The 18,490-nt window shown below is 41.9% G+C and overlaps 1 protein-coding gene across 4 annotated transcripts in view; it reads right to left on the reverse strand.

Annotated features, from left to right (window-relative positions):
* The window catches only part of LOC132397131 (proline-rich protein 5-like), a 128,561-nt gene that overhangs the window by 79,440 nt on the left and 30,631 nt on the right, over window positions 1-18,490 (reverse strand). The window contains exon 1 of one of the 4 annotated variants that reach the window (XM_059975470.1): window positions 116-245. The exons of the other annotated variants lie outside the window; for them this stretch is intronic. The gene's annotated coding sequence lies outside the window, so the exon portion shown is untranslated. Of the gene's footprint in view, window positions 1-115; window positions 246-18,490 lie in introns of those variants that run through there. 4 annotated transcript variants of the gene reach the window in all.

An 18,490-nucleotide genomic window follows, 5' to 3' on the forward strand; every position in this document is an offset into this window, starting at 1 on the left:
CCAGCCAACTGACCTTTAACCACGGTGTATCGTTCACCTGACATTTCTAGCTGAGGAGTTCTGCAGATTCATCGCTGAACTTCCTTCACCTTAGATCCACCGAGCAATCACAAACCTGACTGTTCCACTACAGCCCATGTTGTCTGATCTGCTGAGATTTTCTTTCCAGCGTTTTCTGCTTTTGTTTCAGCACCGGTGTTCTGGGATGTTCCAGTCACGTTGATGATCGGCTTGCTAGGAGTGGGCCATTCAGCCCCTGTTTAAGGAGATCCAAGAGGATAAATAACAGGTCCAAACCCCTTCTTGTCTAGTTTACTAACTCATCGGTGTAATAATGAACCACCGTCCCATCTCACACTGCACCTGATTTTATTCTCTTTTCTCCACACATGGAGGTTTTAATAACAAATCCTGAATCTATAACGGACATAGCATACAGAAGATAGAAGATTATGCTACAAAGGCAAAAGAATAACATCCATGCCCATTGTGCAAAAGACTAACATGCACATAAATCACATCAATGCTAAGTGTTGATATGGTTAGATGGACTATGGCTTGGAACTGTTTAATCTGATGAGTCCCATTAATTAGTAATCAACTGTAATTATCCAATGGAGCAGCCCCATTATTTAATCCTTGAAATAATTCCCAGTTATTCTTGAGTCCTCTTGAACTTCTGTTGATGTACAGTAGAGACTGACAGCATGTCACCCACGTGGGTATTTTACAGCTGTACCTCATTCTAACGTGGAGGCCATTTCTGTTCATGTCCAATGTCCACACCCTTGATCTCCAACATGTCCTCCACTTCTTCTTACCCAGGAGAAACATACCAAATTTCATTCCTACATAGAAGGAGGCCATTTCGGACAGTTGAGTCAAAGCCAGCTCACAGTGCAATCTCGTTCTCCCAGGTTCCCATCTAATCTATTCAGATCCTACAACTCACATTTACACTAGGGACAGTTTACACTGGCCGATTAACCTATCAACATGCACGCTTTGGAATATGAGAGGTACAGAGGGCACTGAGAGAGAACTCTCATAGTTACAGAGAGAATGTACAAGATTGGGGTTGAAACTGAGTTGATGCAGCTATGAGCAACAGAATCAATCGGTCAGGAATTCCTACTCCTGCTGACGCTAACTCAAACCAGACCAGGAAATGGATCTCTCCTGACCTATGGCACAACAGCAGGCCTCTCCCACCACATTCTCCCTGATGGTTAAATCACACGGGATTCAGTGTGATCCAGACAATTTGATACAGAATTGATAAAAACACAAAATGCTGGCAGAATTCAGCAGGCCAGACACCACCTCCTCCCGTAGATGCTGTCTGGCCTGCTGAGTTCTGCCAGCATTTTGTGTTTTTTAGCAAGGTGGTAAAAAAGGTTTCTGGTACACTTGCCCTCATTGATCAGGGCACTAAGCACAAGAGCTGGAATGTTATGTCAAGCTTGTGCAAGGTGTTGGTGAGACCACACCTGGAGTATTATGTCCAGCCTGGCTAGAGGGAGGATGTCATTTAGCTGGAAAACATGCAGGAAAGATTCGTGAGGATGTCACTGGGACTGGAGGGCTTGAAGCATACAAAGTGACTGGATAGAGGGAGGTTATATCACGAGGGCATATACCAGGAGAGTGGTACAGTCTTTTTCCCCAAGGTAAGGTGTCTGAAGCTAGAGGCACACTACTAAGGGGAGGAATTAAAATGCCACAGAGGGGTAACTTTTTCCACAAAGTGGGTATTTGGAACAAGCTACCAGTGATAGAGTTACAATGTTTAGGCAGGCAAGAACATGGATTGGAAAAGTTTAGAGGGATATGGGTCAAAGGTAGACAAATGGGGCTAGTTCAAGTATACACCTTGATCAGCGTGGATGAATTGAATCAAAGAGTTTCTGTGCAGTATGACCCTAAAGCTGGAGCCTATATCTCACTGAAAAATTCACCCAGGTTAACTAACACAGTCCCCTCCATCAGCCACAAAACTGAGATGAAAGAAATTGCAAATCTTTTAAAAAAAAGTAGTTGGAGATAAACAAGGCCTTCAACATACAAAACAAAATCAAAAGGCAGCAAGAGACATTACCCAAAACAGATGCTGATTATATCAGTGCTGAAATGAATCAGCTGTATAGCCAATTTTCATAAACAGCACAGAAAACTGATCAAATCAGTTAGCAGGGACTGTTTCAGCTGCACTCGCAGAGTCTGTAAATAGCAATCTTCACACTAGAGTGTGAAATTTGAAATAGCTACATTTTGATGAAACGATCGCCAAACTTGCCGTTTCTCCCTTCACACATGCTTCGCAGACATCAGTTCACCACCAGCATTTCCTGCTTCTGTTTCCAGTTTTCCACATCTGCAGTATTTTAAGACCGTAAGACATGAGAGCAGAATTAGGCCATTTGGCCCATCAAGTCTGTTCCATCAATGCATCATGGCTGACCCACAATCCCTCTCAACCCATTCTCTTGTCTTCTCACTGTAACCTTTGATGCCCTGACGAATCAAGAACCTATCAACCTCCACTTTAAATATCCTCAGTACCAGGGTCTCCACAGCCATCTCAGACAATAAATTCCACAGACCCACCACCCTCTGGGTAAAGAAATCCCTCCTCATCTCTGTTCTAAATGAACATTACTCTATTGAGGCTGTGCCCTCTGGTCTTGAACTCACTATAGGAAACATCCTCTCCACATCCAAACAAGAGAAAATCTGCAGATGCTGGAAATCCAATCAACACACACAAAATGTTGGAAGAACTCAGCAGGCCAGGCAGCATCCATGGGAAAAAATACAGTCGACATTTCGGGCTGAACCCTTTGGCAGGACTGGAAACCCTTCTCCACATCCACTCTGTCAAGGACTTTCATTATTTGATAGGTTTCAGTGAGATCACCCTCATTCTTCTAAATTCCAGTGAGTACAGGCTCAGAGCCATCAAATGCTCCTCACACGCTAACCCTTTCTTTCCTGGAATCATTATCGTGAACCTCCGCTGGACCCTTTCCAATGTAATCACATCTTTTCTTAGAAAAAGGGCCCAAAACTGCTCACAATACTCCAAGCACCTGACCAATGCCTTTAAAGTCTCAGATTTACATCTTTGCTGTTATACTCTAGTCCTTTCAAAATGAATGCAAACATTGCATTTGCCTTCCACACCACTGATTCAACCTGCACTTGGGCTCCCAGGTCCCTTGTACCTCTGATTTTTGAATTTTTCCCTTGTTTAGAAAATAGTCAACACCTTTATTCCTTCTACCGAAGTGAATGACAATAGATTTTCCTAAATTATCTGCCACTACTTTGCCCACTCTCCCAATCTATTGAAGTCTTGCAGACTCCCCACGTCCTCAACCCTACCTGCACCTCCACCTATCTTTGTATTTGTAAGTGAACTTGGCCATAAAGCCATCAATTCCATCATCCAAATCATTGACATATAATGTGAAAAGTGATCCCAATACCGACCCTGTGGAACACCACTAGTCACAGGCAGCCAACCAAAGTAAACCCCCTTTAGTCGCACTCTTTGCCTCTTTTGCTGTTGTTCCAGTTATAACGTTGTGTATTTCCAAGAACCATTCTTCAACAGGATTTACAGTGCGGAAGAACTGGATAGCTCATTGAGGCTGTGCACAGCTGAAGCCAGGAGAAGCTTCAATAGATGTCTAATTCAACTAATATTTGGTGTGGTTGGTCTAATGAACCATTCAGAAAAAGCCTAAAACAGTTTTTAGTGCATCTGGTAGAACACCGGTGCTGCATTGGGCCCAATGTAAGCAACCCATCCTGCAGTAATTGTGGGATCATATCCTACCCTTCCTTCAATTGAGGCTAGATCTTTACAGTGGGGGTAGATAAAGCTTTGAAAGTTTGGGAGATTGAGGACTATGGGGAACTGGCACAAAAGTGGGGTTGGGGATAGTGTAGATCAGACATGATCATATTAAATGAAGGGGCAATATTGAGGAAGAGACAGGTGGCCTACTCTTGTTCCTATTTTCCTGCAGCAGAATAGCTGGGATTCACAAAGATTTTCAACCAAGCTGATCCAGATGAAAAGGTCCAGGAGAGCAAACTAACAGGTTCACGGGAGATCGGACCAACCAAGCACACCGAAAAGCAAGACAATGAAATGCAATGGTTCTGGATGAAATGGTAACTCCCTCATTAAAAACAAAGCATCAGACTGCACAAGGAATATATTGGCTAATACTCATCAGGCTCTCTGCATCCACCATTGTCTGCTCTTACATCAGATTTCCAGCACTTGCATTTCCTTTCCAATTTATTTGTTCCTTGCTCATCGTCCGCATGAAAGAATAAACAAAGCTAGGCCATTGATGGGGTCCTTGTGATTTCACAATTAACGGTGCTGATTTTACAAAGGCTCTTTTCTCTGCTCCTTCTTACTAACTTGTTTCTGAATTTAGCTCTCTCTGACCACTCACTCAGGGCTGTTTACCAGTTTGGTGACGAGAGTGAACCACTGATTTATTCTGAGGCTTTGTTAGCTCATTGTTGTTTATCTGCACGCACATAAACACTGAACCCAGGGACCAAACAGCCTCTCAGTACCCAGGAACCCATGCAGCATGTTGTCCTTGTACCAGCTCTTGGAAAGCACGGCTGAATTGGTCCCATTGTTCCTATACTGTACACATGTTCTTTACTTTATTTTTCCTCCAACATTCTCTCCACTCTGTGGCGAAATTGTCTGAGAATGTTGGGATGGCTTCTCGGACTGAGTGGGCAAAAAAATCTCATTCCTGAGCATCTTCCAGTAACTTTAATGACAGTCAGCACGTCCTCTGTTCCCAGGTGTCAGCCGGCCTCATCTTCCATTTTCACCACAAGACAAACAGTGTGGTTGACACCTTGACATACATCAGCCCTTGTTCCCAGATCCATCTGCAACTAGGTTACTGGAGAAGAATTAGCTTTCAATGTTCCAACTTCAAGCTCACAATGTGGATTCAGTAATATCAATGTCACCCACATCCCAGCTTGGGATTCAGGATTCATTGGTGTTGGATAAGTGCTGGGAATGGATATTACAGTGTACTTTCACCTTAAAAACCCAGCTGGCCAAAGCTGGACCACCGCCGCCCCTTCCACTTCCTGCCAGCATGTCCATCAAATCGATACCTCTGTAGTCACCTGCCTGTGGCTGATTTCCTAAAAGTACTCATCAGACTGGGCTCCTGAAGAGAACGTCTTTCTCACCAATCTTTACCAACTTCAAGCAGAAGAAGCTTGATATGAAATAAAAATAGAAAATACCATGGACGCTTGTGGTGAACTACATATACCTGTCTGGACATGCCCCTTGCTGACTGCTCCTGTGGCTCCTCCCGCAGACCCCTGTATAAAGGTGATGGAGGTCTGAGCCCGGCCTCTCTGTCTCCAGGATGTAGTATAGTGGTCACTCACTGCTTGTTCCTTCTTCCAGTCAATAAAAGCCGATACCTCGCTTTTACGTCTCAGAGTGAGTTATTAATGGTGCATCAACGCTCAAGCAGACAAGCCTGCATCTTTGCAAAGAGAAACTGAAGGGTTTTAGTCCTGAAGAATTAACTGTGTTTCTTTCCCACAGATACGGCCTGACCTGCTGAGTGTTTCTGGAGCTTTATGCTTTTATTTTAGATTTCCATATCTATAGTTCTTTGATTCTTATTATAGGGATGTGATTGTCATTTCTTATCTATCTATCTATCTATCTATCTATCTATTTATTTATTTATTTATCAATTAAATTTTTAGAAAATTACAAAGAATAAATGTAATGAGAAAAAAATGAAAAATAATATTGATTCTCCCCCCTCCCCTTAACCCTTATCTAAAGAAAGAAAAAAAAGAAAGAAAGAAAGAAAGAAAGAAAGAATGCCTGGATATCGGAGGATCCCCACATGCTCCATGAGTTCAAAATAATTTTAATATTTATTTTTACTTTCCCCAATTATTTTATAATTTTATCTTCAAAGGACCTATATATTTAATCCCATCTTTTGTAGGTATGGGAGCCAAATTTTCAAAAATATATCATATTCATTTCTTAGATTATATGTAATTTTTTCAAGTGGAATACAACTATATATTTCATTATTCCAACGATCCATAGTTAAATATAAATCAGGTTTCCAAGTAACTGCGATAACTTTTTTAGCTACTGCCAATGCAATTTTTATAAATTTTTTCTGATACTTATTCAATTTAAGTTTCGGCATGGATTAGAATAGAATTAGATAAGATAGGAGAAAACATACCAGAAGATTTTAAATATAAATGGGAATCCAAATGGATACGGGAAAAAAAAGAATCTCCTATATTAAGACATTTGATTGATTTATGGAATAAGGTAAATATGGACGATGAGATAAAGAAATCTTTATTAGCAAAAAGAACTTTAATTCAAAATAGACTTATTCCTTTTACAATGGATAATAAACTTTTACATAATTGGTTCCAAAAGGGGATTAAATATATAGGTGATTGTTTTGAAGGAGGTATATTGATGTCGTTTGATCAATTAAAAAATAAATATAAAATATCAAACAACACTCTTTTCTGTTATTTTCAATTAAAGGCTTATTTACGAGAAAAGCTGGGTCAAACAATGTTGATGTCAAAACCAAGTGAAATAGAAATATTAATTCAAAACGGAAAAATTAAAAAATTTACATCTTGTACGTACAATTTGATTCAAAAACAGACAATTGAATCTGGAATTCATAAATCAAGACAAAAATGGGAATCTGATTTGAATGTTAAAATTGATGGAAAAAGTTGGTCAAGATTATGTTCTGATAGTATGATAAATACAATAAATGTTTGACTTAGATTAATACAATATAATTTTTTACATCAATTATATATAACACCACAGAAAATAAATAGATTAAATTCAAATACGTCTGACCAATGTTTTTGACGTAATTAAGAAATTAGTACTTTCTTACATTCTACTTGGTCTTGTTTTAAAATTCATTTTGGATAAATTTAAGACTTTTATTGGAACAAATTGCTGGAGTACAACTCCCACATAGTCCAATGTTATTTTTATTAGGAGAGATTGAAGGGACAATACCAAAACTTAAAGTGATTTCTGAGCAAATGGTTTTCTATGAGTTAATTTGGGGAATGTGGAGGAAGAAGGTGGGTCTGGTTTGCCTCTGGCAACATAGAAATATATGCTGATGTCACTTCTAGAATACAGTATTGTTTAATTATTTTAATATAGTTCCCCTTCCACCTCTTCCCTGAAGGTCATACTCACATCACCTACAATTCAATCTGACCTTATCTGACATTCACTCATACATTTTCCCATCAAGGGGCCAGGGAAGGGATTTTACAGTTTCTTTTCACTGGAGAAGAGAGAAGGGGAGACACTCAAGAAATAAAGTGTTACACAAATGCACAAGAAAACACAAGCAGGAGAAAAGACATCTGGCCCTTTCAAGCCTGTCCAACTAGGCCTCATCTCTGCCTCTGTGCCATTTTTCCATTGCTCCCAATTCCTTTATCTTTCAAAAATGTATCTGCCTTCTCCTTAAAATCTCCAGTGATGCAGCTTCTACGACATTCCAGCGTATGGAATTCCAGAGATGCACCACCCACTGTGAGAAAAATTCCTACATACCTTAATATATAAATGACCAGCGCAGAGGTAAGGCTCTCAGGCCTCAGCACACAGAAGATAGCCAGTGTTCTGAGCATCTATAAGAAATCCAAAATTTCAAAACTGACAGCAAAAGTTAGGAAATCACCTGGCATGCTTATTTCCCCTAAATCATAATTAAGCATGAGAATCAGGCAAGCTGTGGGTATGGCTAAGGCTTTGAACAGAGGGTGAGTCATACTGAAAGAAGCATGCTCACCATCCTGCTTTCTCATGACCTCTTATCATTTCCTAATCTAGAATGATCAACTATGAGGGCCGGTTTGCATAGCTCATCATCAAATCCCTTTCTTCACAAGAACACAGGGTTGAATAAGACATTTAAAGTATAAGAATTCGGATCTATGCTACTGGGACTGCCCCAAAGCCTCAGTGTGTTTATTTAGTGGGTTGGTGAGTCATGTCATGGTATGATTTGCTGCCTCGCGTGATGGAGCTTACCTCAGTTCAGACTGACAGTAGGGTGCTCTATCTCAAATAATAATGAGGCAGCCTACAGAGAAGAAGTCATCACCCTGACACAGTTGTGTCAAGGAAACAACCTCTCCCTCAATGTCACAAATACAAAGCAACTGGTTGACTACAGGAGGAATGGAGACAGGCTAACCCCTTTTAACATCATTGGATCTGGGGTTGAGAGGGTGAACAGCTTTAAGTTCCTCGGTATACACAACACCGAGGATCTCACCTGGTCTGTACATATCAGCTGTGTGGTGAAAAGAGCACAAGTTTGGTATGGGTTACCAAATCCTAAGAACTTTCTACAGGAGCACAATTGAGAGCATCCTGACTGGCTGCATCACTGCCTGGTATGGGAACTGTACTTCCCTCAATTGCAGGACTCTGCAGAGAGTGGTGCTGCCAGCTGAGCACATCTATGGATGTGAACTTCCCACTATTCAGGACATTTACAAAGACAGGTGTGTAAAAAGGGCCTGAATGATCATTGGGGACCTGAGTCACCCCAACCACAAGCTTTACCAGCTGCTACCATTTGGGAAACAGTACCACAGCAAGGTCCAGGACAGTTTCTTCCATAAGGCCATCAGACCAATTAATTCACGCTAAAACAATTGTATTTCTATGTTATATTGACTGTCCTGTTGAACATACCATTTATTACAAATTACTATAAGTTGCACGTTGCACATTTAGAAGGGAACGTAATGTAAAGATTTTTCTACTCATGTATGTGAGGGATGTAAGTAATAAAGTCAATTCAATTTAGTTCATTCAGCTGAGTTGTGGGTCAGGAAACATCAGCCCTGATTTGTACTCTCAACTTCTTTCCAGTGCCTGACACTAGAAACACACCCGTGTGGTGACAGCGCCATTGATGGTGAAGTCCTGATAGTCTGACAAGAGTCAATGAAGTTTTAGCCTTTTAACTCAAGCAGTTGGACAATTGAAAAAATAAGACAATGCTGCTTTGGCAGCTCATCCTCTCTACACTCGCTGCTTGTAATCAGATCTGCTTGATCTTGGTAGAGGAGGTGAAAATGATCCCTTTCCATTCCAGCCTTATCATGAGGAACAGCAATGGTACGAAATATAGGCTGTACCTTTGGAGCATGCTCTCTTATTAATCTTGTAGAATCATACAAAAACGGGCTCTTTGCTCCAATAATTTAGTGCTAACCATGAACCGCTGTTCGATGCTGGTAATCCTACATTGCCATCAGCTCTCCCCAAGTGTGAATGCACTATTGATAAATTACTAATTGCCAAGGGAAGCAGAGTAACCATCCAACTACAAATGCTCCTGGGCATGAATTTACAATTTTGTTGCACTTCCCCTGCTCTTAGAGAACTTTATCAATTCACAGCTCAGTTACTCTGATTCAAGCCGTTGTGTATCAGAGGTCGACCACTGTTGGCGATAGAATGAGAGTATGTATGCATGTGTGTGTATGTATATATATATATATACACATGTTTGTATGTGTGTATATATATATAACCAACTAAAATAAACAAAAGCCCTGTCAGTGGCCCAGCTCAGATTTCTATCTGTTGATTGTTCCTGTCAATTGGATCAATTTGCCAACGGGGAAGAAAAATAACAACTTCTGCCTGAAGGAAATGTGATTAAAGCAAAGCTGAAAACATTGCAGATTGGATAGGAAGTTTGCTGGAGAAGCAGAGATTCTGAGCTGCTAACACTTTAGCCTCAAATCTGGCTGAATCCTAGAGTGCTAGTTTTCCCCGGATGTGCAGTTGGTATGGAAGAAAATAACCACGCTATTCCCATACCCATTGATGACCCGCCCCGGACTCCATCTCAGTTACTTCCTTCTTCTCTTGTCCCATGCTACTGATGTCTCAGCAGTTTATGGCTTCAAACACATCTGTCTGTCAGCTTGCTGCAGTCACTGGCAGGTCTTGGTTGGCTATTTGTCTTTCAGGTGACCATAGAACACTACAGCACAGTACAGGCCCTTCAGCCCTCCATGTTGTGCTGACCCATATAATCCTTAAAAAAAGTACTAAACCCACACTACCCCATAACCCTCCATTTTTCTTTCACCCATGTATGTGCCTGTCCAAGAGGCTCTTAAATACTCCTAATGTTTTAGCCTCCACCACCATCCCTGGCAAGTCATTCCAGGCACTCACAACCCTCTGTGTAAAAAACTTACCCCTGATGTCTCCCCTAAACTTCCCTCCCTTAATTTTGTACATATGCCCTCTGGTGTTTGCAATTATGACTGAAATGACCTGTTGCCCCTCAACAGGAAACTTTCTAGCTCATTTAAGATAAATAAAGATGGGTGTAAACATGGGGTAGAAAATAGGGTGATTGATCAGGTAGATATAGAGAAGGATTTAGAAAAAGTCATAAACTAAAAGGTGGAACTAGGTAACGGTGTTGGAAAATACTTCACACAAAAGTAAGTCTCTCTGCTGCCAAGTGCTATTGAGACTAGGTCAATTGAAAATTCCAAGACAGAGATAGAATTTCATTGTAAATCTGTATGGCAATGCCAAGCAAGGTTCAGGCCAAGTTTGCTGACAAAACAGGTTTTGGTCGGTGTATTATACTTAATCACTTTCAGTCCCTGGTCTTATTTCCCTATAGACTTATATACCCCCCTAAAAATCAGGTCTGTACTTGCTGGTTCGATTTTCCACCTCTTTTGAATAAAGGTATCATATGTCCCAGTCCCACATCTCTTCGTTGTCTTGGGTCGACTGGAAGATTAAGCTTTTTTTTGCAAGCTTGACTGACCACCACCTAAAGCAACCTTGCATGGCTCCTAAGTAACCTGTCAATAAATATGGCTGACTTCCAATATCTTGCCATCAATTTTTACCTCATCCATTATTTCAGTAAACTCCACTGTTACTGAGGTAGTATAGTAGTATCCCCTCTCTTGGTAAATGCCAATGCTGGAAGAGCTACTGCCTCATATTTCCAGTGACCATCATTCAATCCAGACCTCTGTGTGGGTTTCCCTGAGTATTCTTGTTTCCTCCCGCAGAAAGTCACAGACAAGCGCTGTTTGATTGGTTGACTGGCTATTGGAAGTAAGTTGCCCTCAGAGTAGACAGATGGTGGATGCATCATGAGGGAGGCAGGGGAGTTAATGATTCAGGACAGAGAAATAAGCAAGGTTTTAGGGTTAAGGGGATTGCCCATGGTGCCAAAATTGCCACTTTCTCAGGAAATATGTCCACAGAAGGCTTTAGGTTTTCTGTTACATGAACTGACATCCTATATTCATTTCCCTCTTTGCTTGTCTCATTCTTACCTTTCCTCCCAGCTTCTAAGCCCTTAGGAATGCACCATATCAAAATGCCCAAACTTACAAAATTATGCTTTAAGTTTTCCAAGAACTTGTTCCTTTTATAAATCAAGAAATAGCTGCACTCTGTAGATTTCTCCTTTGCTATTCAAAACCTGGTCATGATACAGTCACTCTTCAGCTGGTATGAGGGTGATTCATGTCATTCTCCAGGACCCAATTCTCCAATGCCACCTCTGTGCTGAGCTGAAAAGCATACTGATCAGGGGTTATCTCCTCAACATATTTCAGAGACCCCTCCCTCGTTTGCCCTTTCAACACAGTGTGCATTACTTAGTGGGACTCTTGACATCACAAACTACCTCATCATGGCCTGGCTCCTTGTTGCACCGTACTTTCTCTGTAACTGCAACACTTCTTTTGCATCCTGTCACTGCAGTTCCCTTGTTCAATGACTTTACCCTGTGCTACCTCAATGAATTAACCCTGTGCTACCTCAATGAATTAACCCTATGCTACCTCAATGAATTAACCCTGTGCTACCTCAATGAACTTACCCTGTGCTACCTCAATGAATTTACCCCGTGCTACCTCAATGAATTAACCCTGTGCTACATCAATGAATTTACCCTTGCTACCTCAATGAATTAACCCTATGATACCTCAATGAATTTATCCTTGTGCTACCTCAATAAATTTACTTGAATGACCTCAATGAATTTCCCTTGTACGACCTCAATAAATCTGCTTTGTGCTACCTCAATGAATTTCCCTTGTGTTACCTCAATTAATTTCCCTTGAACGACCTCAATGAAATTCCCTTGTACGACCTCAATAAATCTGCTTTGTGCTACCTCAATGAATTTACCCTGTGCTACCTCAATGAATTTCTCTTGTACTACCTTAATGAATTTACGTGATGAAATGATCTGTAAGAAATGGCATACAAAGCAAAAGTTTATCACTATACTTTGGTACACTTGACAGTAATTGTAGGAGCAAATTTATAGGCCACATGGAGTTGTTGTTCGAAATAAAGGGCGATTTATTAAAAGTGGAGCTCACCAGGAGACCAGTGAAACCTCACCTACCAGAGCACAAATTTGGGACGGCTTTCACATTCTCACTTGATGCGATTACCAGGAAAGCTGCAGTTTGTTAACAGAATAGTAGCTACAGGAAGACTTAATTAAGTGACGGACTAGTCCTGATTACAGAATAAAATGATTATCCACATGTCTAACAGTAAATCCAATTGCTATCACAATAATGGGCTAATACTTAAATATACTGTAATTAATGATGTTCCTGAAACTTGAGTGTTGTCACTGCTGCATTCTATCTCTCTACTTTTGCAGTTCCCTGTCACATTAGCACAATCCACACCCTATTTATTAGTTATTAGCACTCACAATTATTTCCCCTACGGCAATAATAAGCCACTGAGGCATTCTAAGTATTTCATAAAGTCATAGAGTAGAGTCAAACACAGAAACAGGTCCTTTGGGTGAACTAGTCCGTGCTGAACCATTTAAGCTGCCTACTCTCATCGACCTGACCGGGACCATAGCCCTCCATACCCCTCCGATTCATGTACCTATCTCTTCAACATTGAAATCGAACTGCATGCACCATTTGCGCTGGGAGTTCGTTCCACATTCTCACAACCCTCTGAGAGATGAAGTTTCCCCTCATGTTCCCCTTTCACTCTTAACCCACAACCTTTAGTTGTAGTCCCACCCAAAGGTCCAACATATTCCATATTAGAGTATTGAAGTCCCCTATTCACTTGGCACTACTTACACTTCTCTAGATTTACCCTGCTAATTCACTTCTCTATCCTCCTCTTGCTACTCTGTGACTTACAAAATAGCTCAATAGCATGGCTGAAATCAGCCGATCCTGAGTAAACAGTAAATGATTGTTATCTTCAAAAGATCAGGCTGCATCTATGGAGAGAGAATCAAAGCTTCAACTCAATAACCTAATGAAAGGTCCTGTTCTTCGTCCCTAGCATGGTAACACTTTAATCAATGCTACCATCAAGCTTCCATTTTTTCCTTCCCTATCTTCTCTGGACTGTTTATGTTGAAGAATATTAAATAATCATTCCTGCTCTACTTTGAGCCTAGGTTGCAGTTACCTACCACCAGAACGTCATATTCTCACACAGTGCCCGTAACTCACCACATTACGTCTAGAAATTACATTGTGGAGTGCTGTGGTTCTTGCTGCTATCAATTTCACTCAGAATAAATTGTGTTGGTGAGCATTTTAGCATGAAATTACAGCATTAGTGAAATTGAACAGGGCTTTTCTAGCTGCAATCCCTGTTTGTGCACTTGACATTTCCCTGGTATCGCATTCTCACCTGTTACATTAATCATCACACAGAGCACATTTCACTCTCTTGAAACACAAATTAAAGTACTGGGGTGCAGGATACGACTGTTGTCGAACAGTCACAGGGAAACAAGGAGCACAAGGTACTGCCTTCTTCTGTCAATTGCTACATAAGGAGCCACCCTACCAGAACTGGGTTATGACACAAGGAAGTTCCAAAACTCACCAGAGATTGCTCATGCATATTCCAGACAATGAAGGCTATATTCAAACTAACGAATACTCTTTCGGGAAAATTATTGTGTATATAATACTGCTTTCAGTAATATTTAAGTAATATTGTAAATGTATTGTTTGATTAAGCATTCTTTGTTGCTTAAATAATTCATTACCTGAAAGGCATATAACATCACATCACCACCCCATAGGTATACATAGAAACATCGAAGCATAGAAAACCTACAGCACAATACAGGCCCTTCAGCCCAATTGCTGTGCCAAACATTTACTTACTTTAGATATTACCTAGAGTTACCCATAGCCCTCCATTTTACTAAGCTCCCTGTACCTATCCAGGAGTCTCTAAAAAGACACTATCATATCCACCTCCACCCCACCATCTCCGGCAGCCTGTACCAAGCATTCACCACTGAGTAAAAAACTTACCTCTGACATCTCCTCTGTACCTATTTCTAAGCACCTTAAAACTGTGCCCTCTCATGTTAGTCATTTCAGCCCTGGGAAAAAGCCTCTGACTATCCTCACGATCAACGCCTCTCATCTTTTTGTACACCTCTATCAGGTCACCTCTCATCCTCCATCATTCCAAGGAGAAAAGGCCGAGTTCACTAAACCTATTCTCATAAGGCACGCTCCCCAATCCAGGAAACATCCCTGTAAATCTCCTCTGCACCCTTTCTATAGTTTCCACATCCTTCTTGTAGTGAGGCGACCAGAACTGAGCACAGTACTCCAAGTGGGGTCTGACCAGGGTCCCATATAGCTGCAACATTACCTCTCGTCTCCTAAACTCATTCCCATGATTGATGAAGGCCAATGCACTGTATGCTTTCTCAACCACAGAATCAACCTGCTCAGCAGCTTTGAGTGTCCTATGGTCTCGGATTCCAAGATCCCTCTGATCCTCCACACTGATGAGAGTCTTACCATTAATGCTATATTCTGCCATCATATTTGACCTACCAAAATGAACCACCTCACTCTTATCTGGGTTGAACTCCATCTGCCACTTCTCAGCCCAGTTTTGCATCCTATCAATGTCCTGCTGTAACCACGGACAGTCCTCCACACTATCCACAACACCCTCAACCTTTGTTTACTAACCATTACTTTAATTCACTAACCCATTCCTCCACTTCCTCATCCAGGTCATTTATAAAAATCACAAAGAGAATGGGTCTCAGAACAGATCCCTGAGGCACACCACTAGTCACTGACCTCCATGCAGAATATGACCCGTCTACAACCACTCTTTGCCTTCTGTGGGCAAGCCAGTTCTGGACCCACAAAGCAATGTCCCCTTGGATCCCATGTTTCCTTACTTTCTCAACAAGCCTTGCATGGGGTACCTTATCAAGTGCCTTGCTAAAATCCATATAACTACATCTACCTTCATCAATGTGTTTAGTCACATCCTCAAAAAATTCAATCAGGCTCGTAAGGCACAACCTGTCTTTTACAAAGCCATGTTAACTATTCCTAATCATATTATGCCTCTCCAAATAATCATAAATCCTGTCTCTCATGATCTTTTTCATCAACTTACCAACCACTGAAGTAAGACTCACTGGTCTATAATTTCCTGGGCTATCCCTACTCCCTTTCTTGAATAAAGGAATAACATCCACAACCCTCCAATTCTCCAGAATCTCTCCTGTCCCTATTGATGCATTGCCAAAAGCTCAGCAATCTCCTCCTTCACCTCCCACAGTAGCCAGGGATACATCTTGTCCGGTCCCAAAGACTTATCCAACTTGATGCTTTCCAAAAGCTCCAGCACATCCTCTTTCTTAATGTCTATATGTTCAAGCTTTTCTGTTGTAAGCCATCCCTACAATTGCCAAGATCCTTTTCCGTAATGAATACTGAAGCAAAGTATTCATTAAGTACTTCAGCTATCTCCTCCTGTTCCATACACACTTTTCCACTGTCACACTTTTCAGCTTTTCTTTTCTTCTTGACAAGATTTTCAACGGCCTTTGTACACTATGGTTCCTGTACCTGACCATCCTTTCCCTGTCTCTTTGGAACATACCTATGCGGAACATCATGCAAATATCCCCGAACATATCCACATTTCTGCCATACATTTCTCTGAGAACATCTGTTCCCAATTTATACTTACAAGTTCCTGCCTGATAGATTCATATTTCCCCTTACTGCAATTAAATGCTTTTCTAACTTGTCTGTTCCTATCTCTCTCCAATGTTATTGTAAAGGAGATAGAATTATGATCACTATTTCCAAAATGCTCTCCCACTGAGAGATCTGACACCTGACTAGGTTCATTTCCCAATACCAGATCAAGTACAGCCTCTCCTCTTGTAGGCTTATCTATATACTGTGTCAAGAAACCTTCTTGAACACTCCTAACAAAGTCTACCCCATCTAAACCCCTTGCTCTAGGGAGATGCCAATCAACAGCTGGGAAATTAAAATCTCCCACCATGACAATCCTGTTATTATTACACCTTTCCAGAATCTGTCTCCCTATCTGCTCCTCAAAGTCCCTTAACTATTGGGTGGTCCACAAAAAACACCCAGTAGAGTTATTGACCCCTTCCTGTTTCTGACTTACACCCACAGAGACTCAGTAGACAATGCCTCCATGACTTCCTCCTTTTCTGCAGCAGTGACACTATCTCTGATCAGCAGTGCCACACACCCACTTCTTTTGCCTCCTTCCCTGTACTTTCTGAAACATCTAAAGCCTGGCCCTCTATGTAGCCATTCCTGCCCCGGAGCCATCCAAGTCTCAACATCATAGCTCCAAGTACTGACCTACTCTCTAAGTTCATCTGCTTTGTTCATGATGCTTCTTGCATTAAAACAAACACATCTCAAACCATCGGTCTGAGTGTATCTCTTCTCTATCACCTGCCTATCCTCCCTCTCACACTGTCTCCAAGCTCTCTCTATATGTGACCCAACTGCCCCTTCCTCCGTCTCTTCAGTTTGGTTCCCACTCCCCAGCATTTCTAGTTTAAACTCTCCCCAGTAGCCTTAGCAAACCTCCCTGCCAGAATATTGGTCCCCCTGGGAATCATACAACCTGTCCTTTTTGTACAGGTCACACCCGCCCCAAAAGAGGTCCCAATGATCCATAAACCTGAATCCCTGCCCCCTGCTCCAATCCCTCAGCCACGCATTTATCCTCCACCTCATTCTATTCCTATACTCACTGTCACATGGCACAGGCAGTAATCCCAAGATTACCACCTTTGAGGTCCTGCTTCTCAACTTCCTCCCTAACTCCCTGTAGTCTGCTTTCAGGACCTCCTCCCTTTTCCTACCTATACGTTGGTACCAATACGTACCATGACTTCTGGCTGTTTACCTTCCCATTTTAGGATATCGTGGATGCCATGAGAAACATCCCGGATTCTGGCACCTGGGAGGCAAATTACCATCTGTATTTCTTTCCTGGGTTCACAGAATCTCCTGTCTGACCCCGACTATAGAGTCCGCTATCACTGTTGCCATTCTCTTCCTTTCCCTACCATTCTGAGCCACAGGGCCAGACTCTGTGCCAGAGGCACAGCCATGGCTGCTTCCCCCAGGTAGACCGTCCTAGCAGCAGTACTCAAACAGGAGTACTTATTGCTAAGGGGGACAGCCACAGGGGTACTCTCTGGTATCTGACTCTTGCCCTTCCCTCTCCTGACTGTTACCCACTTATCTGTCTCATGAGGCCCCAGTGTGACTACTTGCCTATAGCTCCTCTCTATTACCTCCTCACTTTTCCTGACCAGATGAAAGTCCTTAAGCTCCCTCTCTAGTTCCTTAACCAGGTCTCTAAGGAGCTGCAGCTTGATGCACCTGGTGCAGATGTGGCTGTCTGGGAGGCTGGGAGTCTCCCAGACTTCCCAGATCTGACACCCAGTACAGCACACCAGCCTGACAGACATACTTGCTGTTTCTATTTCTCAAAGGCAACCTACCTCGCCTCAACCCATTATCGCCAAAGCCCTCCCACTCTGTCGATGACTGCTCCACTAGGCAGTGTCTCCCTTTTATGCCTGAATCTCCCCTGCTATTTAACTCACAATTGGCGCTCCAGTTATAGCCGCTGATAGGTCACGATCTATGTGCCTCGCTCAAGTAAAAAAAACAACCAACAAGCCACATTGGGCCTGTATGTGGTAAAAACAGGAGAGCCAGCATTGTGGGGTCATGAGTGGCCAAGACAACTACAAATTGACTGGAGATTTTTCCACTGTTTGTATGGCCCATCCCCTGTGATAGAGTGAACTGAAAGGTACTAGATGATGTCACAGCAGACTTCCACAATGGCACTAAGCAGAGGGATAAAACAATAAGCACAAACTGATCATCTTCGTCTCCCAATTTCCCTATCTCCCTCCTTGCCATTGTACAGACCATGTACCACATTGCGTGTTTCCTGCACAGAATGTTGTTTCACTAGTAGGTGCTGCAGCAAAATAAGCACACATTG

This window comes from Hypanus sabinus, chromosome 7, assembly GCF_030144855.1.
Source record: "Hypanus sabinus isolate sHypSab1 chromosome 7, sHypSab1.hap1, whole genome shotgun sequence".
Classification (NCBI taxonomy): domain Eukaryota; kingdom Metazoa; phylum Chordata; class Chondrichthyes; order Myliobatiformes; family Dasyatidae; genus Hypanus; species Hypanus sabinus.